Raw genomic sequence first — 26,872 nt, 5'->3', positions numbered from 1 at the left:
CCATTAACCATATTGGTCAATATGTTTTCCAAGTATTTTCCTTGAAGACTGCACTTCCATGTTGAATTGAACTTTTAAAACAGCAAGGGCAAAAAGTATTCTAAAAGTGAAAGTCAAAGGAATTAATTCTTCACATATTTCAAGGCGAACTGAGATGTTCTTCTCTGCAGATATGCCAAAGCTGTGTAGTTTCCAAACCTTTTAGCCTGTCTGGGATGGAAGCTTTAGCATCACAGATTGGCACCCTGAAGCCTCCTCTCCATCAGTTCACCCTGCCCATGGAGTAACACATCTGCCCACCTTTGCCAGGGAACCCTTTGTCCCCTTGGAGACATCATCACCATCAGCTATCTGCTCTGCAAACAATGGCAACAGGAACCACTGTCCTGGGGCAAGGACAACCACCCAGGGCTGGAGCTGGGCTCTGCTGGCCCCTGCTCCCTGGTCTCTCCATGGGAACACCAGCTGAAGGTGGCTTTGCCCTAAGTGCTGGGCTGGAAAGGGGAGCAGCCAATATCCAAGAACCCTGGATTGCTCTGCCAGCTTTGCTCCTTCACTGGTCACCTCCATGGGGCAAGGTGGGCACTGAGGAACTGCAGTGGTGGACTGGGAACTGGCAACTCCATCTCTTTGGTTGTCCAGCGCTGGAGGCTTTCCTTCCTCTCAGCTGCCTCCACTGTGGTTTCCTTCTCCGGGGCTCTGTGGATGCTCCTTATGATCTTGGTGCTCTGTTGCCTTCTGCAGTCCTCCATTGCCTTTCCCTGTCTGCCTTTCCCCAAATACTTTAACAAATGAGCTCATGGGAAGGCAAGAGAGAAGATGAGAGATGAATTTCAGACCATGAGAAATGAACTCACAAATGAGAGTGTTTGCAAGCACCATCTGAGGAGCTGTGCTCCTGCTCATGGAGGACATCATGTGTGGCATGTGTTCAATCAAAGTAATCAATGGGGACTACATCTTGAATATTATCTACATGCAACAGACTCCTTGGGAGGAAATTATGCAGCAATATTTAATGGTGGCAATGGTTCAGCAAGTAACAGAAAGAAATATTCCTCAAAACACCATCAACTTCTCACGGATAACTCCCAGATGGGACTGAGGGTAAAAAACCCTTTCATTAAAAAGCTATTCAGTTATGGTAAAACTGCCATACGTGGCTCACTGAGATTCTGATTGTCAGTGACTTCATCTAGAAAGCTGCTGTGAAATCAGAAAACTACTTCCCATTTGAACAGGGGGGTGGAAATCAGTCCTTAGGGACCTGAAAGCACAGCTCAGTCTCACACAGCTGAAGGTGTCTTACAGCTGGATGTCTAGGTTAAGGTAATTGTCTAGACTTCTTTTATCATCAGTGAACAGAGAGACGTGCACCAACCCCCAGAGAGTGATTCATTCTTCCTGTCTTAAACATCTATTTTTGGATGGGATGAATTACACACTGGAGGTGTTCAACTTTCTCCACTGACTGTGGAGTCTGGATGATGAACTTGGCCTAGACACTTCACCTTTCTAGTGCTGGAACAGGGAGTGCTCCACCAAAGAATACAACTCCAGTTGTGCCAATAATGGTGGTAGGTTGGGAGCACTTGGCCAACACCTGCAGTGTACAGACACAAGAGAAGCAGTTCCCTCAGCAGGCAGGAGATGGAGGAGGGTAAATCATCATAAGCATACCCTGGAGTGATCTCAGTATTTAAAAAAGACCTGAGGACACGTTGGTGCCTGATTATCTCATCTAGTTCTTTTATGTCATGCACAAGGTACAGATTACATCCAATTGCTTGTAAAGTGTGACCTGAAAAGTGTAATTTTGCAGTCCTAGGAGGAAAGCAGGGACTGGTCTCTCAACTACGTGCAGTCTTCCTAAAAGACCAAGCCTTTTACTGAGCTTGGGTTTTCCTGAGATTAGCAATTCCAAACTTCTACAAACTACCAATTTATTTCTGACACACCACCTGCATTCTTCTACCCATCTTCCCAGTCTTGAATAGCCATGTCATGCAATTTTAAGGGTTTCCTTACAACCTTGAGAGCTATTTTGCAAACAGAAGTTTTCATGTCTCTGTTTTGCCATGGTCCAGGGTCAGTGCTAATGACCCACACTGCAAAAATAATCCTACTGTGTTCTAGGAGGCTTCTTACTATAAGTCTTCCATAAATAAATGAGATTATTACCTTCCATGACTTCAGTGGGAGCCAGTTTTAGTCCTCTCAGAAGACCAAGTTCTTAGTGCCAGCTCAGGTTTTAGATTTTAGAGCCATTGAAGTCACCTCTCAGAGCCATCCTGCCAAAACCCCTCCAGATTCCACTCCTGCTATACAACATGGGACAGGTTATCTGTGCAAAACACAGAAGTCAGGATTCAGGAAGTCTACAGGAAAACCAGATATTGCCATTTCAAAGATCATCATGAGAAAATGAAATAGGGAACTAAATGGCAGGAGAAGCCACCAGAGGAAGGCCAGGCTGCCATCCATATACAGCTTTCCAAAGGAAATGTTTGCAACCAGTTCTGAGCAGGGCACACAAATTGCAGAAAGTATGTCAGGAGCCTTCTCCAAAGCCAACAAACGTGGAGGAAGAGTGGGGATAAAATTAATGAAGAGTTGTGAGTGCTAATTCACCAGGAGAGAGATTCGTGCTCTTTCCTGGGGCGTGCTGCTGCCAGGAACAGGCTGCAGCTGATGACAAAAAGCCCATGGCTGGAAGCCAAAGGGTTCCTTGGGGGCCAGGGAAATGCCTTGGAGACTTCAGCTCTCCACACCAATTGGCTTACACCTGTCAAAAAAAACTCCCAGTATTTTTTCTTGACTCATCTGGAAAATCAAGACGGATCATCCATATTTAACAGGCTATTCGCAGTGCTCATGGGAGCGTGTTCGAGACAAGGCAGAGCAAGACCTTCAGTTCACAGTGTGATACCAAAAGTAACTCAGACATGTGAAGGGAGCATCCATCTGTCTATCCAGAAACATGGAACACACAGGATTCTTAGAGCCTAAGTGATATAAATTACCCTCCTGTGAAGTGAACAGGTTCACTTAACAATATGACAGTCCAGCAGGACAGATACCAATGCTTGGTTTCTCCTTTTCAACTCTCTTTTCCTTCCTGCTTCAACCACTGAGTTTCCTAGGATAAATTTCTACATCTCTGCCTCAATTTTCCTCTATTTAAAAAGAGATTAATGTGACAGGGATGTGTTGGAGATCTCTTAAGGAAAGCCACCGCATGAGAGATTTTTCTATTTTAAATTGTGAAAATTGCTAGCCAAATGCTAGTTCTTAAATACAGCTGGTGAATATATAAGGAAAATTGATTTTTGCAAACGACTACATCATTTAAGTGAAAAGTCAATAATCATCCTCCATATCAGCATTTAAATATCTGAGCAAAAACACTCAAATAATGATATCTTCTGGGTTCAGACTGTTCACTGGAAAGAAGGAAACACACAGTATTAGACTCAATGCTATGTTGACAGAGAACACAAATGTCAGTTTGACCATCTTAGAAAAGACATTTTAAAAGATATGAAATTAAATGACTCAGGATTACTCATGATGATATCTTACATTAAGCAGTAAAAACTCTTATTTCAGGACAGTTTTTGGGATTACTAACAATGTAAAGAAAATGCATTTGTGAAAAAGCTGCTTCCCTTAATAAAGAAACACAGGGACAACAAGCTCCAAAGATGAACACTGTAACCCAAAACCAGGACAGAATGCTAAAGAGTCTAACAGAAATCTCAACACATAATCAAGGGAAAAGGCAAAATCACAAATAAAAGTGGCCAAAGGAGACTTCCATGAAAGGGGCAGCAAGATAAAAGGGTTTGCTTTGCCTTATTACAAGGGAGTTTATATAAAGTACAAAAATATGGAAATTTTTCAGAACAAATGCAAAATTATTTTAATAAGAAGATGTAGCTCAGTTTGGAAAAAGGCAAAACCAAAAAAGCCCAACATTACAGTATCATACCAACGGTCAAAGGGGTTAATAACCATGTAATTTCTGGCAAAGGAATAAACGTGACCAGCAGGCTCTACAGCCAGGCAGCCCTGGTCAGGTGTTAGTTCACTTTCCCAGCAGAAAGTTGCATTTCAACAAAGCTGGAATTTCTCATGACATGAATTCGTTCTGGCAAAATCGCATTTTAAAAGAATTAGGAATGTTTTGATAAATCAAACATTTCGTTTGGAAGACTTCAGGAGAATTTTCCATTTCTATTTTTATCACATAACAAAATCTTTATACATTCATATCTACATGACATTAAAATTAACCTAAAGTATATTTTAATAATAACTTAATATTCTACTCCGAATGCAACCTTGTGTCAAAATCTTGTATTTTTCTGCAAGGTACAAATTTTTCTATTATCTCATTGCTAAATTTTCAGCTTTTCCAGGTATTTATTCCAGAACCAGTACTGTAACATAAGAAAAAAGGCAGACTCTTGAAACCCTTAGGCATATTGTTGTTATTCTAATGTGAAACAAAAGGAAATCTATAAGCAAACATACCTGCAGCCCACAGCACCAGACCAAAATATGAGCATTAGGACTGTAAGTCTGCTAAACACCCTCAGAGTGCAGTGAACTGCCTTCACTCAGCTTAGGTGAAGAAATAGGAATTTAAAAATACTTTTGGGGACAGGAACAGCACCTGACTTTGTAGAGTGGCCATTCTTTGTGAATCTTCCTCTTTGTCACCTCAGTTTGGTTTATATTTAGAAGTGCTATAAATATCATCTGTTTAATCAAATGAAAAAAAAAATATTTTGATAGATCATTCACTCATTTATTCTCCCCAAAAGAAAGGCTGCCGATAAGACTGTCTGTTTTCACTGCATCTGTTCACTTGGCAGGAGAAAATAATTTCAATGGAAACATTGCAAAATCCTACCCTTTCTACCCAGATGCTCTATTTCCATATTTCTGATGCCATCCTGCCTGCAACCACTTCTTTAGATTTACATGAATTAACTAGTGTAGGACAGACACCAGACTACAAAGTGTTCACAAAGTAACGATGGCTTTTGATGATGACTTTGGAAGTTCAATGGAAAAGCTGTAATCTCTTGTCCATGACAAAAATAAACATTATGGGATGGGTTTAATACACCTAAAAGTTTCATCCCATACGGCGTTTTTGCATAAGTTTCAGAATGAAACTGCAAAGTAGAACAAAGTACACAGGTTCCAACTAGGCAGCATTTGAATCAACTCCTTCCTTCATCATTTCCCCTCTTTCTTAGGGTTATTTCTGCAGCTATCCAAGATTTTTTTGTCACTTTCAAAAAAAGTGCAACCATAGCTATACAGGCTGTTATTAATAATAAAATTTACTGAGTTTTATTGTTTTATTTTAAAAAACTTAATTTAAAAAACTTAATTTTTATTAAGCTTTAAAAATCAACCTCACAACTCTTTTTAGAGAAAACCAATATTGATCTTCATGTTAAAGTACAGACCAGGAGAACAACAGATATTTGGGAGGTATATTAGGAATAATAATTTGTATCCAATCAAAACTGGAAACTCAACCTCTTTAGGTCTTTCCACGACTAAGCTGAAGGAATCTACCAACAAAAAAAAAAAACCTGCAGTACAAATCTGCAGCCCTGTTCTGGCTCGCCAGAGTAAACTGTGCTGATTCAAAGTTTGTACAAGGCATAGAGCAGGGGGAAATTAACCGTTTTGATCTCAGGGAATTGGCCAAAGATGCAACAAAATGCAATTTTCCACAATTATGATCCTTCTATTTTCTCCTAAAGCACAGTACTAGGAACACAGCCTTGAAGATTACACAAAGCACTTAGGTTTTTAAGATAATAATGATTATACTGTGCAGCCAGGGAGTAGGATTTTACCTATTATTACCAAGTTTAAAAGAGAGGCTCTAACTCTGCAGAAGTTTGATGGTAAATTCACATTGTTCTGGAGCAAAATGGCAGGCAGGAGAGCAAAAAAAAAAAAATTTGTCACAGTTTCTAGCCTGTTTTATAGCATCCCATTCTAACTGCTGTCAAAATTTTTATAGACGTCAAGGAACAGAGAGTAAAAAACAAAAAAAAAATCAGAAAAACAATGAAAATTAACTACAGTGAGAGGGTTCTTTTTGCCAATACCCCTTATCATGCAACAGTGTACTAACAGTCATATCCTACTAAACCATGTGACCAGGAGAATTCTGCAGCCATTGGACAAAAACTCTTGGTAAAATCCTTGCAGGGTCTGAATTAAAAAATAACCCATCAAGATAAGAGCAATTGCTTTCCAAATGGCCAGGCAAAAGTTGATTGATACAACATGATCAAGCAGCTATTGCATGTAATTTCATGGCAAGTCTGTAAAAAACTGAATATAGCCTCTATTGTGCCTCTTGCAGATTATGTTCTCGATGTAACTGGCTTGTGAGTAGTGCTGGAGAAACTGCAGTGGGGAAAGGCACTTCCAACATGTAATTTGGTTTTGTCCTAAAATACAGACATATTGTCAGGAAATAGTAACTGTTACCAAAAATACTGCTGGAGTGAAAAATACTGCGTTTTTTCCAGTGGAAATAATCTTAGGAGAGGAAAATACCAAAATAGCCCACACTAAAACACAAAGTCCCTGCAAGAAGAACGTGCCCTGATTCAGCAGAACAGGTAAGAATGGGTTCATGCCAAGGGAGTTCTGCCCAGCGGAAATCATTTGTGTGTGATAATTTTGTTTATGTCCCCTTGAAGTCAGCTGGAGGCATAATGCTCCACTAAATTGGGTGGTAGAGAACCTTCCTCTTCCCATGGCAGTTTGGGAGCTGTGGCTTCAAGTGTTGGGAAAACAAAGACCTGAGAACTTCATTCACCTGAGAAAAAAAAAACCCAAAGCGAAGAGCTGTAAAGCTCTGCAACACCTTTTCCCTGCATCATTCACAGCAAGAGAGGAGCAGAGGAACAGATCATTTAAGAGGGATCTGCTCACTTGCAAATGTTGGTAACCCATGGGATGTTTTGGGGTTCTGCCTTTTCCTGGTGCCAGCAGAGGCGACCAGAACCTCTTGGGACCCTCCTGGATGTGGAAAACTGAAGTGTAAGGACAGAATTTCAGGAATCAGTTCTACTCCAGCTCATGGTCATGTGTAGCCTTGGCACAGTTGGGAGGTCCCACACTTTGTGTCGTTGAGATCTGAACTTTCACGATGGCCTCAGTGTGAGGTGTGAGCACCTCCCCTGCCTCAAGGCTGCAGCTTGTGACCCTTCAACAAAAGCAGAACTGCTCTCACTTTGAGTCTTGAAAGACAGGTCCCTAAATATTTACATCAGAATCTGGATTTTCACTTTTGGCTCTTTGATCTTTTCTTTTTGTTAACTTTTTCCCCCCTCTTCACTCATTCTAGAGTATTTAGTCTCATCCCACAGCTCCTGCGTGGATGCCTTAAGAATAAAATAACAACAAGGGGTGGGATTTTCCAAAGCACTCAGCATCGGCCTGACTTTATTCTCTTTGAAGTCAGCAGGAGTTTTATTACCAACTTCAATGGGAGCAGTTAAGCCAATGCTACACATTGTGAACGTGCATATTCATGAAGTAAGTAGGATTTGCTAATGGAACAAGGATTCAAACGGCTGATAAGATTTTAGTGAAAAAACTACTTGGAAAAAAACCCAAAAAAACCAAAAAAAAACCAAAAAAACAAGTAGTTCCATGAACATCAGAACTATGAATTCCTGCTTTCTTTGAGCTTGATTGACTTGGGCACCGAGAAGGGGCATGGGCTGATTGAAGTCCTTCCTGTGGGTGGGGTGCTGAGATTTGTGCTCTCTCCCAGATGGATTCACCAGCATCAAATAAAGGCTCAGCACAACATGGCAGCTTTTTCCTCTGTAGAAGTAGGGCATCTCTTTTCTACCTCTGCCTGTCTGCTCAAACCTTGAGGGAACTTGCTATTTTTGAGACTGCTACCCTCTATCAAATTCGGCTGGAGTTGGATAATGCACTTAAAAGTTGTGAGGCATATACACACAGGTATAAACACACTCCATGTGAGCATGAAATCCACGTTTTAGCAGGATCTGCAGGAAGGCAGACGTTAAGACTGCTCAGAACCAAGTTTTGAGGCAATGGAAAAGATGGTTCAGAGCAGTTGAAGCAGCCTCAGATGGATGAACCACAACCCTCTGAGAATCTCAGCTATGCAGAAGGTGTGAGAAAAGGGCAATCCTTGAGGAGAGAAGAAGACAACAATGTAGTCCTTCAAAGGAATTAGAAAAATGATTGCTGAGATAAGTACATTCCAGATAAGAAACTGACATATATAAATGTGACAAATTGCTCAAAGTACTCAAAATGTCAAAAAAAAAAATATACGGGACTTGAAAGGGTGCAGGATTTTTGAGCAACAGAGGCACTGCACCTCTGGAAATCCAGAATTTCCATTCTGGAAAGCCAAAGCATCTTTGGCTGCACAAAGAAAATGAAAGGAAGCAGCAACATTGACTGGTCCCTTTGGCATTTGGGCTACAGCAACCCAAGAGGAAGACAGAGAGAGCTGGATACAGTCCCCAAACTCCTTTCATATGGCAATCCAGACTCCCAGGAACAAAGCCTGGCAATGGACCTTCCCTGCCAAGAGCAGCCCAGTGCCAGCCCAGGTGCTCACATGCACTCTCACTGCCTTTGGCTCCAGGGATGTCCAAAGAAGAGGATCAATTCTCTCTCCACCCCACAATTTCCACACCGCTGACAACTCTGAAAACAATTCAAGAGGGAATTCAAAGGATCTGTTGAAATTTCAACGAGGAAATCTGAGTGAGGGAGCATATGTAAATAGAAAGAATGAGTAGCACATAATTACATCAAATTGTTACTTAGCAAGGGAAGTAAATAACCCAAAATATGCAGAGCAAAAAATGGCAATGAATTAGAACTAATTACTTAAGGCTAATTAAAATAAGAATGGCTTGAATTGAAATATGTTAATAGCATTGAACCTGCCTTCTACCAGGGAATTTCAATAAAAGTGATAATGTCACTTCAACCTTCACCTGACAGGGGGAGGAAAGTTGGGATTTGGAGCTCATGGCTGCTTGGGGGTACTGACCACAGCAATGCATTATTTATGATGGAATGGACTGGATTTTTCTGGCAGGTGCAGGTCTCCTGGTCATGGGTAGAAAGAAGTTTTCTTGGATTATGGATGTGAAGTAGAGAAAATACTGTGACAGGCAGAATTTAAACCCCTCCAAGACAAATAGATCCTGAGGTACCTCTCCATGCGGGGAAATGCTACAGTTAAAGAGAGAAAAAGAGAAAGGCATGGAGATAATGAGACCACAAAGAAGCAAAGAGAAAGAGGGAACAAGAGAGACTGGGGGAGTGAGGAATGAAATAGATAGGGAAAGCTTAGAGCCATGACAAATCATCACCAGCTTCAATTACACGAGCCTGCTGGGCTATGAAATCTGCCAAAGGTCACTGGATTCCTGTCTTTGCAACTAAAAACCAAGTGGCTTTGCTGGTTCCACCCCATGGCACCACTGTGTGGTGGGAGTGCCCAGGGACCAGCAGCCTTGCTGATGGGCACTAACAAGCTGGTCCAGAGAGCACAGACAGCTCCAGTTAGGAGATGAACGTGTCAGAGCCATGCACCAACTCCCAGCACTCTGCCAGCACGCCAAAGTGCTCCTGTGCCAGCAACTCAAGGCCTGCCAGAGAGCAGGGGGAAACCTGGAGCAGCAGCAAAGCCTGGTTCAGCATCTTCTTGCCATGCCACAGAGCCCAGCTTGTGCAGGCTTATGCCCCAAAACACCCTCAGCCACAGCCACTGATCCCAGCAGACTTGGATCCCTGCTGGGCACAGGCACAGCTGGTTCAGGGGCAGCATCTACACATGGAGAAATCCTGATCTGCCACATGGAGAAATCTTCATCTTCTGCCACAAGCAGAGTGCCCTGGCTGTGCACCACGCCCTGGGGCTCACCCCTTGTGCTGAGCTGGGCACAAAGCTCTCCCTGCTCCTCCAGGAGCCGAGCTGTTAGTTGTGTTTGCTGCCTCATTCTTTCCAGTCCCTCTGGTTTACACTGGAGGTGAAAACCTCTTCTCTCAGAGTCCTGGGATTCCCATACAAACCACGAGCTCCTCATCCCAGCAGTCTGCATGAACAGGGGTCACAGAGAGGATGGAGGGTGGGATATGGCAGCAAGGCAGCCTTTCCACTTTCACTCCGTCTCCTGCGCTGGCTTTTGAGCCAACTGAAGGAAAAGCTGGTGCCAGGCTTGCTGCCAGCTGATGAATCCAACTGGATTCATCTTGGATCTGTGCATCTGAGAAAGCTCTAAAGCCAGAGCAAGGCTGGGTTCTGCCCAGCAGGTTTGGGATGCTGTGAAATATCAAGGTGCTCAGCTCCAGAGCCCTGCTCTGTCCCTGACAGCCTTTCCAGCACGGAGCAGCTGCTGAGCCTGGGCTGCAAAGCCAGTCAGGAGCAAGAGGACAGACTGGCTGAGGCAATGCTAACAAGCCTTGGATAGATTGCCTGAACTACAGGCTGTGACCTACTGATGACCACCTCCTCAGAGCTCCATTTGTACTGAATGCCAGCCAGGACGGGTGACAGTGGGACACACCCTTGGAAAATGTCACTCTCCTGACTGCCAGGGCTCTACCTTGAGCATGCTGGTGGCTGCAATGTTATTTCTATTTCTCCAGTCCCCTTCAGAAGGAAAAACGTTGCTTAGAAAACCAGAGCTCAGACTTGCTGCTCCTCCTGTGCATGGAGGAGCTGTGGCAGGCCAGGAACAGGTTCCTGTGAGCCTGCTGCCAAAATCCTGACACCGCCGCCGCTGCCCTGCTGACCCTCTGCCTGCCAGGGAGGGAAGCCCTGGCTCTGGTGAGGCTGCTGCCTCGGCAGACACAAGCTGAAAGACATTTCCTCTTTGTTTCTGTGCTCGGTGTAATGAATCCTGCCTCCCACTCAGATCTGCTAAGTAAGAGGAGTTACTGTGAGTAATCCCCACTCCGACGTCTTCGGCTGTAATCGCAGAGAAATCACATTAGCTTTTTTTTTCTAGGACAAGGAGAAATTCATCAAATTGCAATCCAGGGAGAGCACACACAAGAGAGAGAGAAAGCCAGCAACACACACATACCCTGCAAAAAAATCCCAAAGTTGACATTTACATTTCAAACACTTATAACAGCTAAACAAATAACAGTAATTATACTATTTGCATACTTTGTTAAATAATTGTTTGTTAGGTAAAGGCAGCCTGTGTGTGTCTGTGTGTGTCTATGTGTGTGTGCAACAAGCAGATGCCTGAAACCCCAGGAAACAGAACAGCTGCTGCTTCCCTTCCCAGGTGACCTGTTTGCTTTACAAAATGGTGACAAGTGGCCCAAAGCACTGGCCAGGGGGGTTGGATGTGGGATATGGACACATATGGGCACATCTGATATATGGGCATAGAGGCACGGGGCAGGAGGCCCTTGGGTGAGGAGGATGAGGACCATGAGCTGTAATCCTGCTGCTCAGCACCCACATCACCCTCCTGGGCACAGGGACAAGCTGAGTGCTCCAGACATGAGCACCAGCACTTGACGAGGTGAAACTCCAAAGCTCTGAGCACGAATTGAGGATTGCAGAAGCATTGCCAAGAAGGAGAGCTGTGGGAGAGAGCAGGGGAAGGCACAAAAGCTGGACAGAGGGAGGCTCTCCACCTTGCAACAGGAGATGCTGAACACCCCTCTGACGAAGATGCCTGACTCAGAGCCCACAAACCATCTCCTGGCTGGCGATTTCCCTTTGCTCCTGCAAGAGCATCTCAGCTTTCATCCCTTCCTGCTCAGCTCCTCGGGCAGACAGCTAATTGAAGGGTTTTCCTTTCATTTCTAGTACAGAAAACCCAGTAAATGTCTTTTAGTCTGCACAGTTTCCCCATGACTGGCTCTGTCTATCCGCTCACCACTCCTATCTTGTTTGTTTTTTTGTTTTTAATAGACTTGAATGATGCAAACTGGTGGAGAGAGGAGAAGCCTTCTGCCTCCCCTCACATGGTCAGGAAAGGTGGAGCGGAGCCAGAGCCACTGCATCTTTTCACACCTGGATGGAACCAGGTCAGGCAGCTAATGCATTTCTCAGGCTCAGTGGCTACTTGTTGGAGACACACAAATGCTGCTGGGCTGCTGGAGTGCTGGAGGCTGGGAGAAAAAATTCCAGCAAGAGACATATGTGTCAGAAGGCTGAGAGGGATGTGGTGCCAGGAAAGAGAAAAGTGATGCACACACAGAGAGCTCAGCTCTGTGCAACAGGAAGAGATGCAGATGGAATAAAAGGCTCCGTGGCTTTGAAACTGCCCCTCACAGCATCAATAAAGAGTTTTTTAAAAGCGGGTTCATTAAGCATAAGAGCAAGTGTTCTATCACCCTGTTCATGGGTGAAATCCCAGCTCCAGAGGTTAAAACTGTCCCTTAGTCTGGGAGCAAAGCCCTGCTCACTCTGATCCCCCCCACCCAGACAGTTTGTCCCCCCAAGCAACAGCAGGAAAGTCACAGTCCCAAGGAGGAGCCCAGGCATTCACTGGCTCTGATCTGTGCAGCTCAGATTTTTAAGTGTACAACTAAGGGCATCCCATGGGGCTGGGGAAGAGAAATGCTCCAAAATAACCATTCTCCCCTCAGAACATTTTCACTGGAAACGTTTATATTTACCCTTCAGAAAAAAACTTTTTCCTGATTTTTTCTTTAAGTTGAAAGAACATTTTCCAGTTCAACTCTTGTTCTTTCAAGTAGAAATGTTCAGTTTTCTTTAATGACTCCTTTTCCCCCCACTACTCTGCTTTTTATTTAGAGTTTAAAAAAAAAGGAGATGAGGAAAGGAAAACTAACAAAACTAGAATGAAAATTTTTACATGAGTTTCAAATAACTTGAAAAAAGAAAAAAAATTTTAAAGCTTTATGAGTGATTTTGAAGGATGCAAGAGCTTTCAGCAAACTTTTTTAAGTAGGTCAAAAAAACTTCTTCCCAGGATTAAAAAAAAAGCCTAAACAAAAACCCCTAATGTAAGTGAAACTATGTGGATCAGCTCTCTATAAAAGCTTTGCCACAACTGTCTGTGCAAAAAAAATCACAGAATTATAAAATCATAGAAGAGTTTGGGTTGGAAGGGACCTTTAAAGGTCACCTAGTCCAAACTCCCTGCCATGGGCAAGGACACCTTCCACCATCCCACCTTGCTCAATGCCCCATCCAACCTAGCTTTGAACTCTTCCAACAATGGGGCAGCCACAGTTTCTCTGGGCAACCTGGGCCAGTGTTTCACCACCCTCATTCTAAAAAACTTCCCTTTATCTAATCCAAATTGAGCCTCTTTTAATTTAAAACCATCACTCTTTGTCCTACCACTACTGACCCTGCTGAAACATTTGTTTGTTGTGCCACCACGTGTCAGCCAGGGCAGAGCAAGGAGCCTTGGGAAGGATACTTGCTTTGGGACAAAATGGCAAAAAATCAGAGAGAAAAGAAGTGTGATTCCTGCCTCCCTTTAAATAATATTTACAAAAAAAAAAAAGAGCTTATGAAACTGGACACATTTTCCTTCAGAAGATATTTAACACTTCATTTTGCTCAGTCCTTTTCTGAATACTTCTTAGAAAACACAAAGGCTTTAAACAAAAGGTCATTAAGAGATAAAGAACTGAAGCTCTTCTTGCAAGAATGAAAGGAGAAGGCATCTTGACATTTTTAACGGGGTTTTTTCCCCCCTCTTTTCCAAACTGAAAATTAATCAACATTGATTTGATTTCACACACATAAGCCTGTTTTGTGGAAGTGGCATTTGCTGACAGAGAGCTGTTTCGACAAGAAAATTCCAGCCACAGGAGCACACCATCAGGGCACACAAGCTGCAAGGACACTGGTCTCCCAGGGTTCATAATAAATCCTATCCTTTTTCTGGGTCAAGAAACTCGTAGCTGTCTGGAGGTTATGCTAACACGCCAGGGTTTGGGGACTGATGTTGAGATCTGAGGAATTCCTGTTGCCTGGAATAGAAACAATGAAATTGTTCCAAGGCACCATTTATTCCCAGGTGCCTGCAAGCTGTCATTTCTGGGGAAGATGAACAATTTGAGAAGATCTAATGTCTTCAGAAATAATTCAGGAAGACAGAATTCATTCAGGTGCCCAGGTCAGTAATGAATGGGACTCGTGTGAGTCAGAGGAGGACAGAGGGGACCTGAGCACAGCTCTCCAAAACCAGCTGAGCTTGTGCAGCCACGCAGGGGGCACTGACAAAGGCTTTGAGCAGCTGGGACTGGAGGCCGTGATGCCTTGAGAGGCTGAACCTGGAACAGAGACTAGACAGAGCTAAAGAATGAAGCAGGGATTTATTAAAAGGCCTCAAAAGGCTCCACCTTGGGCAGTACAAGAGCCCAGCCAGGGCTAAACCCAAGATGGACCAAAATTGGTCACAAAATGGACAACCAGTCACGAGGTTTCACACTTTTATAAGTTTTGGTCCATTTGCATATGGGGGTTATTTGTCCAATTACAGCTTCAGGTTATGAAGTCCCATCCTCCTTGTTTGCCCCCCTCAGCTCTTCATTGTTTATACTGTTGGTCCTGAAGCTTGTAACAGTCGTCCTTGGTCTCAGGCCGGAAAAGGATTGTTTATTCTAATTACCCTGTGAAGAGAGCTTACCAACACTTAATATGAAGCTCACAGCTACACACCTAGGCAGCACAGAGCCTGAGAAATATGAAAGTTAAAACTTAGGGCATCAGCCCCACGTGCTGCAGAGGGGCTGGGTGGGAGCAGAGAGGACCAAGGGCTGCAGCAGCCCTGGGACTGGCAGGTACAGACCAGCAGCAGGAGGCTGCTCTGCCAGCTCATTAAGGACCAACACAGTCTTGAGCCTTGTGCTACTCCAGCAGCCCAGTTCCCCCAGTAAACACCAGTTTTATCTCACCTCCTTTCACCTCTCAGTCACTTCTAGTCTAAGGACTCGACAGGAATTCTCTAAGTGGGAACAAACAAGCCATGCTCTGAACAGTGGGGTATTGCCCCTTAGGTATTTGACAGAGAGCTGTGACACACCCTGAACGTGCCACAGCCTCTACCTCCAATGAAGGGTCAGAGGTGGGATGAGGAAGGAACAGCAAGGAAAAAATTACAGGATCATTAAGACTGGAAAAGACCACCTTGACCACAAGATCCTATCACAAAGAACTTCCCCATAAGACACACTAAGCCTGGGTACCAGAAGCAGTCCTGCTTCCCTGCAGCACTGCCCTGCATCCTGTCCTGGCTGGCATTCACTTTCCTGCTGGCATTCCACTGCTTTGGAATGCTGTGGGTCCCTGTATCTGTGTCAGGGAGCAGAGAAAATGGCAAGGGAAAAGCAAACAAAGTGAATGAGGAAAGCATAACAAACCCAGCAGAAAAGTCTTCCCACGCCACTCTGTGCTTTCAAGTAAATGAGGCTAATTAACTAATTGCCTAAATTATTAGGGCTATTTTTACCCTTGTATGAGGGCTTGGCGTTATTGCCAATTTCTTAAGACTCAGCGCTGAACTCTCAACTTATCAGGAGGTTAATGAAGCAAAGCCCCTGGAGAGGGACCCTCAGGGCAGAGCAGCTGCCAGGCCAGGGCTGGGTCGGGGCTCAGGTGGGCACCTCTGCAGCAGGGAGGGAGCATCTGCAGCAAAACCACCCCCTTGGGTGCTGCTGTTTAACACAGAAGTTCAGAGCTGTTTGCTAAAACCTCCCCTGCCCCCAGGAAAGGATTCCTCTCCATCAGCTTCCCTCTGCAGGCAAGATGGTAGAGGCTGATTCGAAGAAAGATTTCACACCTGGGCGAGAGGAGACAGATGGCTGCGTGCCAGCCCTGGCTCCATGGAAGCCCAGCAGATCTTCCTGGGCAGACCCAGAGCAGCCTTGGACAACTGGACCACCCTCCACAAAAGGAAAGGGCTGATCCACCTGCTGTAACCTCGACTGACCACACTCACCGCCCCAAACATGCCGCCTGCAGGCAGGAATCCAACGTGGCAGGAGCTCCCCCATTCTGCTTTGAGAAAATGCTGTTTTCTTGGGGTTTGAAGGAAATCTAGATGTTTTCCCCTCTTCAGCTAAATGCCAGCAGCCTCAGTTAACTCCATTACAATCCCCCAGTCATTCTGGCTGAAGAGCTTGTCCCCTCAGGAGCCAGAAGACTGATAGCTCTCCTTTTCTGTAACAAATCTCACCTATCAGCTCTAATGAGGTGACATTTCAAGCCTGGCTCTTCTCTCCGCACAAAGTACACAACAGTTTGGGGTGGCAAGTCTCTTGCAGGCCCGCAGGTGACAGTCTGCTGTCCTTCAGATGCAGGAGGGAGATCTCCTGCGAGTTATCTCCACGCTTATCTTCCATGCTGGACCAGCCATGGCTCAGTGTGGCTGAGTTCTGGAGACCTCCAAGGATGGAGATCTCACAGCCTTTTCTGGCCATCTGTCGTGGAGCTGTGCCACACCCTCAGTGCACATCTCCTTCCAAGTGCCCAGCCTGAGCCTCCCAAGCTGCCTGTGTGCCCTCTGCCCCCTGTGAGGCTGCCTGCTGCTCTTGGGAGGAGTTTGGCTCTGTCGCCTCTGTAAGCTCTGTCCAAGCAGCTGTAGTTATTTCATGCTGCCTTTCCAACCTGGATCCTGCTGTCTGGCAGGATGAGGAGTCTCTGGATGCCCTGAAATGTTGGTCTGACAGTGCTGGTGAAGGGAACCAGCAGTTCACATCAAACCAGATCAAGAAAGCCACAGATTTCCTTGGCTCAGCCCCCTCCAGGCACTTGTGCTTCCCAGCAGGGCTCCTGGGCCCCTCTCAGCTCTTTTGGTGAGGGTCAGTAAGATGAGGAAGGAGGACCAGATGGCAACCACTGCTCTGCTCAGCAATGCAAGAAGGGCATCTCACAATTCTGTTATCAAGGAAATGTGACTCACCACAATTTTTTCATATCTGTCTTTCTACCTGCAGACCCTCTCCCCAAACTCTGGTCACCCTGCTTGCTGAAAATCCCATTTTGGTTGGAGCTAGCCAGCTTTTGCTTTTGAAAAATACCATGTGTGACTAGTCCAGAGTGGAACCTCTGTCAGATCAGGTTCTTTTATCTTGGAAAAGATGAATACTTTCTCCTGTCGGGGAAGCACAGAGAGCCATTGTTCCAAAGTTTTGTAAATATAAAGCAGAGATTATGGTCCCTGGGGTGACTTGGCAGGAAACTTCACCATTTTCAAGGGCCTTCCTGCGTGTGAAATGGAAAGAGCAATGCTCCCTGTTTGCAATGTACTTAGAAATTCTTGAATATCTGGCACAAGACATGCTGTATTATCTGCTACCTCATCTCCTGTGTATAAAGCTGGCAGCCTGGTCAGGGGAATTATTCCAGATTTGTGCTCTCCAGAAAACAGCCTGTCAGGAAGATTTGCAAGTCACATCTCCCTGCTCAGTGCCATCTCCTGCCCCATTGCTCAGGAACCCACTAGAGATGATGAAATTTGGGCTCCCCACCCTGGAGAGAGTTGGCAGTCCCAAAGCAGGAACTGGCAGGCAGTTCTCACTGCCTGCTGCCAGCTCCAAGGGCTGCTCACTGCCTGTTCCCATCAGTCTCAGTGTTCCCACCAAGACACCACCACCTCAGCCACCACTGCAGAGAAACCAAATGCTGCCCTTCCACCCACACTTAGGGACCAGCAGGGAAACTGGATGGCACTGGGGAGCCCAAGAGGGGTCAGTCCTTCTGCAATATTGACAATACAGGAGAATACCCTGGTTTCTTCATTCCCCCAAGCCCACATAACAGTGGAGATGAAGAGGATGTCAGGACACAGATATTCCCCCACTGCCCTAGGGCAGGTCCTGCTGGAGGTGTTGGTGCAAAAGGAGTAAAAGCCTGGTTTCAATTTACCAAGTGAAATTTGCACATTTGCAAGTCAGATTAAATTTCCCAGGTTTGCCTTCTGCATATTTTATCCACTAACATATTTGCATAGATTTAAACACAATGCAAAGCTGCAGACACCATCAAAAGAGGCTGGAGAGGAAAAGGGCAGGAGAAGCTTGTCCTTTTTCTTTAGGCTTATGGAAGACTCTGTTCCCAGAGGTCAGAGAAGGGGCTTTGCCAGGCTGAAGCTGTGCCAGTCCCTCACCTGAGCAAGCACTGCTTGGAGATGCAGGCAGGAGCCATGGGAGACCTCAACAGGTGAGTTCAGGGCAGGGGTTGGCACTGGTGGTGCTGGGACAGAGCATTCAGTGACCTCAACCCATGTCAGTAGCACCTGAGAGAGCAGGATGTCAGCTCAGAATTTGCTACATGGCATCTCTCCAGAAAGAGGAAAAATCCCTTGGATAATGCCAAGGTTTCATGGGAATGCCTCACCGGTGCATTCCCCAGGAGGTCTCTGCACAGGTACAGGTAAAGCACAGTTTAAACACACTCTGGACAAAGGGAAGCACTATGTTAGATGATTAAATCCCCCATGTACCTGTAGGAAGTGGAGAATAGATCCTGCTTACCAGAGCTGTGAAACATATTCACCTGTTGCAAGAATTAATCCCTTTTTTTTTTCTTTTTTTTTTAACTAACAGAGAGTGGCAGAGCTGTGCACACAGAAATCCTGTCTGAAATGAATCCTGGATAAAGAGGAAGCCAAGTTAAAAGGTGAGTTTTGCTACCTGCCAAGGCTTTGGGTTTTTAAAGGGTCTCTTGTGGAATTACTGTATTATTAGCAAGCTATTACAGGTATAGATATCAAAATGCTATGCACAGCAAGAAAAATCATGAAAGTTTTGAGATGGGAAGGAAACACACAGAAAAAAAATGAGGCAGAAGAGGAGAAAAGGGGGAGAAAGGAGAAGCAGTGCAGAGGGGAGGCAGGCTGGTAAATGATGGAGGAGATAGTGGAAAGGGGTTGAAGAAGAGAGCAATGAACAGTAGAGTTGGAAGAATAGAGAAAGATAAAAAGAGGAGGAGAAAGGAAAAAAGAGATAAATGAGGGCAAAGACCAACTCATCATTTTGCAATTCCACCCCGGTGGAGAGGAAAATTGATGTCTGGAGCTTTTTTATGGCCAACCTCCTGGGCATGGGACAAAAGACAAGTTATTACCCAACCCCAGGTCAGGTCTGTAGCCTGCCAGCTGCCTAGACACATTCAGAGAGCCCAGGAGAGCTGTAAATCAAGGGGGCCAAAGAGATCAAGGGAGGCTGGGACCAGGCACAGCAGTGAGCTCAGCAGAGCAATTCAGCCACAGGAGAGGAGCGAGCCCAGGAGCAGGACAAGGAGTGCCCAGACCAGAGGGCTCTGCTCTTCTCTCCTTCAATCCATTCCTAAGGACAGTGTTCCCCCAGAGATGCAAGTTCCCCTGCATTTCCTCCTGATTTCTCTTCCTATTGATTTCCAAGCCCTGAATACCATTTATTTTTGCTTGCTTGATTCACTCATTCATTGAATAAAGGCTTCATCACTATTATTATTATTATCCCCGTCATTGGGCTCCTCATCACACATTATATTATTTGCATTGCAGAGCTGGAAGATTTCAGGTTGAGGCAGGAAATTTGTGTGAGTTGTTATTACTGCAATCAGATGAAGTGAGAATTGGATCGGCGGAGGCTGCCAGAGCACAGCTCTCCCAGCAGGACACCGAGGCTCTGCCCAATCAGGGAAAGCTGCTAACTCAATCTGCAGGTCCCACCAGCAATTTTGGACTTGCCTTTGGTGTCCCACCTCTCCCTCCCATCCCAGCTCCCAGCCCCACCAGCTGCCAGCAGAGAACGGGGAAACGCATCGGGACAGGAGGGCGAGGAATCAGAAAGGACTTGGCGAGATTGCACATTTTCTGCCTTGCTGATGGTATTTATTAGACAACAGAAAATAGCTATTTTACCATCTGCCTTGTAAAAAAAAAAAATCCTCATTAAATTAATGGAATGTGCAGCTGCTGAACAGAGTGTTCCTCTTGCGGCCGCCTCCCCATTAGCCCAGCACTTGCTGGAGCAGGGAATCAGGCTGCCAAAAGGAGCTGTGGCTAACTCCAGCTCGTGTGGTGGGAGAGGATGGACAGACAGACAGCCCCCTGCTCCTCCCAGCCCCGAGGTCATGCCGGGGGACCCACAAATGCCCTGTGGCTGCGGACAAGGTGTAAGCGCCGCCTTGCTCATGGCGTTGTGGAGCAGAGGGTGCATCCCTCTTCCTGCACACACCCCTGCTGGCCTCAGCCTGTGAAGGGAGCCAGAGGGGCCAGCTCAGCAGGCTGAAAGTGCCTCCTTTTGCCCAAGCAAAGCATGATCCAAGCTCCAGCTTGAGGAGGTCAGTGTTGCTCAATGTCATTCATTGAGAAAGGCAGGGTTTGCAGGCAAGTGAGGTCCCAATTTCCTGGCCTCTGCCACCTCAACATGACCTAGTCCATCCATCCCAATCATCCATCTCTCCGTCTCTACATCTGAGTTCCACTGAGCTGATGTTTGCCATGAGGTGTTCAGCTGGGATCCAAGGAAGCCCCAAGCCTGGCTGACTGCACAGCTCAGAGGAGTTCCTATTCATAAGCCTTTGTTTTGCCTGAGGGGAGACCAAAAATAATGAGCCCAATCCTTTCCCAACCCCAGGAAGACAGGTGCACCATAAACCCAAGGTCCTGAATGATTTTAATGATGCTGAAAGGCAGAGATCAGCAGCCAGTCTTACCCATTCATTTCTACTGAACAGCACTGAAGGGGTTTATGTGAACCTTTTCTTCCCATACTTGGTGGAGCCTGGGCAGTGTTTGATGGTGAAGTGATGCCCAAAATCCCATATTGCATGGGGCTATGAGGACCAGATCCACCAGTTTACATTGCCAAATTCTCCAGGAGGTACCAGATACCAAAACATGCTGCTTTGGCTCACTGCCTCACCACTTCATCACCAGCAGCTCCTGAAGAGTTTTATCTACAACTGCTTTGGGCCCAGCAGTTCTTCTCCTTAGGAAATAAAGTGCTTTGCTGGTTGCCTCAGCACTGCCGATGCTTCAGGATCGCTGCAGCATAATCCACATTTAATCCTCAATTGTGTTTTCTGCAGCTAACCCCTCTGCTAATGCTGGGGAGCTCCCAGAGCCTGCACTGCTCCTCTGAAGCTGCAATCCCTTCCCTGCTGCCCTCTCCTCCTCTTTCTAGGAGGCTTTCCTGTATAGATGTTTCACCTAGGTGAGTTTTTAGCTGTCCTTTGCAGGGAATTTGTTCTCTTGGCTTGCTCCTTCAGCATTTACGAAGCAGCTGGGGGAAAGCTGACCTTGGGAGACAGGACCAGCTGCAGAGAGGATGCCCCCATCGTGTCTGTGGTGGGAGCAGGAGAGGGGCCCCTGGATTTCAGCAAGCAAAGGGAACTTACAGGACTACAGCATGTTGAATCACCTCACGCCGAAATAAATCCTGACATAATAAGCCCTAATACTGCCAAAGAAACTATTACAGTCAGTTACAGAAATAATCCACATTGAAAATCGGTGCAAATACCTCTCCCCAGTGGAATGACAGAGCTCTAGAGGATCAGTTCCAGTCAAAGATGATCGTTTCATGTTTACCCAACAGATGAGGGCAGCTCCAAAAGTCAAATGTTTGTTGCCAAAAAAGCTCTGCCTAAGTGAGATTTTGCCACCTCTCATCAAAGAATTGCTTTAAAAAGCGATAAGCAAGTACAAAAGGGAAGACCATGAAAGGCAGAGATCAAATCCAAGTCCAGAAGGCTGCTCTGACTCTCTTACACCACTGCCTTCATTCCTATCAATCCAATCAATTTGCAGCAGCAAGGGCAGAACAAACACCAAACAGATTGCTTCTTTAGCAGATAATTTTGGGTTTTCAGAGGCTAATGGCAAAATTTCTCCTAGCCTTTGCCTGTGTTGCTGCTGGTCTCAGGGATTTTGAGGCTGAACCATGTCTGCAAGTCACTGGTTTTATCTACAGCATCAGCTGGTTGTGTTTTCAGGTCTGTAGGTGTCTTGGCACATGTGGATCTGGCCAGTAGTGCGTGCATGCTGCCTTGGGCACTCGTGGCAGTGCTACTCTCCCAGATGAATCTGTGACAGAGGACCACCAAATTGCTGAGCTTCCTGCTGGAGAGGCTCACAGGTTGGTTTAGAAAGCAGGTTAGCCAGAAAGACATGGCAGAGTAGCAAAAAAAACAGGGGCTATAATTTTTCCCTTAGAAAAACATTTGCTTTCTTAGGAAAAAGAAGTAAAACTAATTTCATGGAAACAAACAAACATACACCCCCAAGTTCCATTAATTAAAACTTGAAGCCAGTCACAGGGAATTTTGATAAAAACGCTGACATTTTGCAAAGTTGCCCTTGGACAAATCATGAGCACTGAAAGCTCTGAGACAGGGAGACTGTGGGAAGTGACTCTGCGCATACCGGAGCGTTTGGGAAGGACATTCATCTTCCTGCAGTCAGGTGTGCCGCTAACTCCGGGATGTTTCTCATATGTTTGTCCTTCCCCTATCCACGTGCAATCTGCATTGCATGGGGGCTGTGGCAGAGCCGTGAGAAGGCCAAGAGAAGGTCGTGTGGTTGCACACGGGGAAAATGCAGCGTGGCCCTGACAGGCTGCGCAAGCACGGCTCTGCCGGCTCCAGGTGCCGCTTGGAAAGGGGGCACTCTGTGCCCATGTGTCTCCTGCTGCTGGCACAGACATGGAGCTGCATCACTTCACAGAGCCCAGCACACATTCTTACAGAGGCCCAGGGTCAGGGATGCTGGCTGGAGCAGCCAGAGGTGAAGCAGAGCTCTGAGATTTCGGGTTACTCATTTGTTCCGTGGGAATCCGTGGAGCCGCAGGTTGACGCAGCACCCGCGGGTCTCCAGGACACCTGCAGTGCTCAGGGCCTCACACAGCAGGATGCTTCCACCTCGTGAGTCAGAAATGCTGGTGCTGAGGCCCTCTCCTGCTTAGGAACATTCTGATACATCACCCCTGGCTCGGGTCTCAGCTGCAGCCAGCAGCCCTGCTCATGCACACACGGACCCATGGCCACCTCAATCACCCATCCAAACCAGAGGAGGCAGACAGGGAGGAAGGACCTCACCCTCCAGGTCTGCCCTGCGGCTGATCCACAAGTGAGGAGCCTCTGCTTTGGAACACCACAAGTCTCATCTCAGCATCATTTCCCCCTTGCTCCATCCCCCTGCTTCTCCCGTGCCTATGGGAGCACTCAGTTCACACCAACAGATCTGAGCGTCCCCGCATGATTAAAGGAAGCGCAGCCTTTTAAATCGCTCTGATTGGGGTTGACGGCTGTGTGGAATTGGACACTTGGCTCTAATGATGTGTGAAACTCTCCCTGCTGTGACCCGTCGTTCCAGCTGTGGAAAATAAGGAGAAAGGCGGAGGAGGGGCATTAGAAAACCTTCAGTGGGAGTCCCAGATCAGACAGAGGTTTGTCAGTCCCTCTGGGGCCCTGCTCAGTGCCTGTATGTGGCTGGGAGAGGTGGCCCTGCTTCACAGAACTGATGGGGATGTGTGTAAATGTGTCACCAGCGGTGGCAGCAGATGAACTGAGGTCCTGGTCTAGAGCAGGTCAGCATGACCAAAGCATCTGAGCCACTCTGGAAGCTCACTCCCAGGCAAGGAATGCCTGCCAGTTTCATGGGTGGGCTCCCTCCTGGCTCTGCCTGGTCCCACCAGTATTCCCATGCTGGCGTTGGAGGGTACGATCCCAGACTGGGTGCAGGCTGCCGTGGCACAGCTGTGCTGCTGGAGCATTGCTCCGGGCTGTGACTCCTCTGGGTGAGACTGTGGTGAGCTGGATCCAGCCCCAGGGGCAGGCAGGCATGACCAGCCTGCAGCACAGCACGGTGGCTTCAGTCGGGTCCCATGAGCATGGTAAGAATCGTCTCAGTGAGCAAGCCACGCTGTCCCTGACACACAGGGGACCCCAGCTGACACCTCCTGGGCTTAGTCTCCATCACTGCTGCTGCCAGGGGACCAGCCAGCAGATCCCTGTCAGCCCAGCCCGTTCAATGCCTGCTGTCCCCACCACCTTCCCCTGTTATTAAATCCCTGATGACACCTGAATTCAAAGCAAAACTGGCCATGAACAGTCTAATCCTTCCTCTCCAAACAAATTGGCTTCTTCCAGGCCCTCCTCGCTGAGATTCACTGTTCTGTGGCAGAGGGGAATGTCCAGCTGGGCTCTGAAACAAAGGATGAGTTTCGTCAGGCTCAGATGGGGCTAAACAGAGGCACGGGGGGGAGGCCGGGCACCGGCCGGAGGTGTCCTGCAGCGAGTGACCCTCAATGTGACATTGATGGCTCTTAATGCCTAAGCCTGCTTTGGAAGGATTTCAGTAGATCCAATTTAATCACTGCAGCCTCTTCATCTCCCCTGTCTCGGCTCAGGGTAATGTTATGCATTCTCCTCCACAGCTTTTCTCCAAGAACTGGCCACCCTCCTCTCCCTCCGGGGAACTCCAGCGTGCGGCCACCGAGCCCTTCACCTGCTGCAGGGTGCAGGGCTGCCAAAGCCACAGCTGCCCTCGGCCTGTTTACTACCACACAGCTCCAACAGCTTTTGCTTAATTTCCTGTGTCTGTGGGAGGACTCGCTGTCATGCTAACGAGGGGCACAGCTCCCTGCAGGTGCACCCACCACCTCCCCACAGTCGGGCTGCGCCGTGCATAGCATTAAACATTTAAGCGCTTGTCAAAATGTTGTAACTATTTTTTTGTCTTGTTCCATTAGCTCCATTTCCAAAGGCCACCACCGGAACTACTGAACATTTATTTCTATTGAATCCAGCTTAGAAGTTATGATCTGAGGAAGCAGGAGACAGGACAGTATGTTCTGCGGCACTGGCTTTTCCCCACCACCGCTCAGCTGAGACACGCTGGCCTTTGAAATATCATTTTTATTCCTACCTTAGAAAAGCTAAAATAAAGAGATTGACTCCTCCATCTGCTTGATTTGCTTCTGCTGTTTAAATAAGGTACATAAATATCAGTCAGGTGGCTGCCCTGTGTAAGTTTTGGGGCTGTGTGTTTAAACACCCTGCACAGTTTGTGGTACCAGCAGTGGGAGCTGGATTTCCTCCCCAGGTGCAAAATAAAGTGTGGTTATTACATGATTTTCCTGTTGCTAGAGAGGCACACACAAGAATCTTCCTCCCTCACTGCCTGCGCATGAACAATGTCTTATTATGCAAATACTAGGAGTATTAGACAAAGGCACAGAAGAAAGCAGTGGAGCCAGCAGTTTAGAGGCAGTGAAGCATGGGCAGGGTGAGCTGTAGGGATCAATGGTCCCCAGGTTTGCTCTATGTTCACTTTATCAGCAAGAAGTACAGAGCAAGAGGGAGCTGCATGGGGCTAGGGACACCTGCAGCCCACAGGGACATTGGGGAGGTGCCCAACACATCAGCCCTTGGCCACAGAATCCTGCACCAGAGTCACTGCAGGGCTGAGCTCCCCCGGCAAAGTTTGCATGAGGGTGCTGGGCTTGCTGCAGGACAAGGGGACAGGACTGCTGGTGGCAGCCCTGCAGCCAACAGCCTCCTCTCCTTCAGGGTAAAAAAAAAAAAGGGAAATCTAAAGCCTTCTTAAAGACTTCCCTGAGTTTAAGTTCCTTGCTATTTAAAGCCATGTGAGAGCCCGAGAGTTGCAGCCCGGCTGCTGCGCCTGGATGCTTTGCAAAGTTGTAATCCCCGCTAGTGACATCACGGCCCGTTGCCATGGGGATGTCACAAACTCAGAGCTGTGACTTCATCACAGCAGAGACCGGCAGCAAGGCAGGCAGTGCTTCCCAGTGCCTCTGGTAATTAGCAAACTGGCATGGAAAATGAGGATGAAACACACAGGACAGGGACATAAAACCATTTTGCAAGTATCGTCTACTGGAAAGCATTCCCTCATGAGAAAGCGCCTCCTTAATGTATCCTGCGCTCTTAAATAACCCACAAAAGGCAGGGAATAAAAGAGAAATTATAGTGATTTGTTTTATTGGGCATTTCATTGAGTAATTAAGAGGATAATTATGAGAAGGAACATTAAAAGGCGTTACTCTCAGCCTTCATCCTGCTTTAGAGGAGCATCCTCTTACTGAATGTGCAGCATCATCCCACACTGTCCTGTGCCAACTCGGGTTTCCCTGCAGGGAGGAAGGCATGCAAGGATGTGGGAAGGGGTGAAAAACATCTCCCCCATGGCCTGACAGGATGCCAGAGTTCCCCCAGGTAATGCAGGGTGGGAACAGTAGGTTGCAGGGAGCAAACCACACTTTCATGGTGTCTCCTGGCACGTGGTGTCAGGCCCTTGTGCAGCGTGTGTCATGCAGGGGGAGGCTACAGGAAAAACTGGGGAGAGATCGGTGTGGAGCAAAGTACTGATGGGGCACCAGAGCAGAAAGCTGGAAACCCAGCTGAAAATTCAACACAAAGGTGACCCTGCTCCATGATGGCAGCCCTCACCCACCCCTCTTCTAACACCCATCCCCTATTGTGTCTCCTCACCTTTGGAAAATACATACAGAGCTACCTGTTCAACTAATCCACATCCAGACAGGATCCAGCAGCACACAGCAGACACAACTCAAACTAAGCTGCCTCTCTAAGACTGCCAGTATTTCCTACAGATGAGGAAGCCTTGGTGCTGGCCAGCACATCCATGAAACACATCGGTGAAACCAAGACCTACTCAAGTCCCGAAATCTGCATCTCCTTTCTGACCCCAGCACCTCTCGCTCCATCCCATTTACCCACCAGCACAGACGCACTCTAACAGGAATGTCAGGACATCAGGTCCCACCACAGGCTTCCTCTGGAGCCCATGTCACATGCTGGGGACCCCAATGCTCACAATACTGCCTTCTAAGA

General features: G+C 46.8%; 1 protein-coding gene and 1 long non-coding RNA gene across 3 annotated transcripts in view; one reads left to right on the top strand and one right to left on the bottom strand.

Annotated features, from left to right (window-relative positions):
* Positions 1 to 26,872, bottom strand: part of ELFN1 (extracellular leucine rich repeat and fibronectin type III domain containing 1) — a 104,347-nt gene that overhangs the window by 52,871 nt on the left and 24,604 nt on the right. The gene's annotated exons all lie outside the window — the stretch shown is intronic.
* Positions 17,305 to 25,548, top strand: LOC119707004. Its single transcript, XR_005258655.1, has 3 exons — positions 17,305 to 18,226; positions 18,613 to 18,685; positions 24,748 to 25,548. It is a non-coding gene; the product is annotated as an uncharacterized LOC119707004 (long non-coding RNA).

Source organism: Motacilla alba, chromosome 14 (assembly GCF_015832195.1).
Source record: "Motacilla alba alba isolate MOTALB_02 chromosome 14, Motacilla_alba_V1.0_pri, whole genome shotgun sequence".
Classification (NCBI taxonomy): Eukaryota; Metazoa; Chordata; class Aves; order Passeriformes; family Motacillidae; genus Motacilla; species Motacilla alba.
This window is presented reverse-complemented; position numbering and strand designations above follow the sequence as displayed.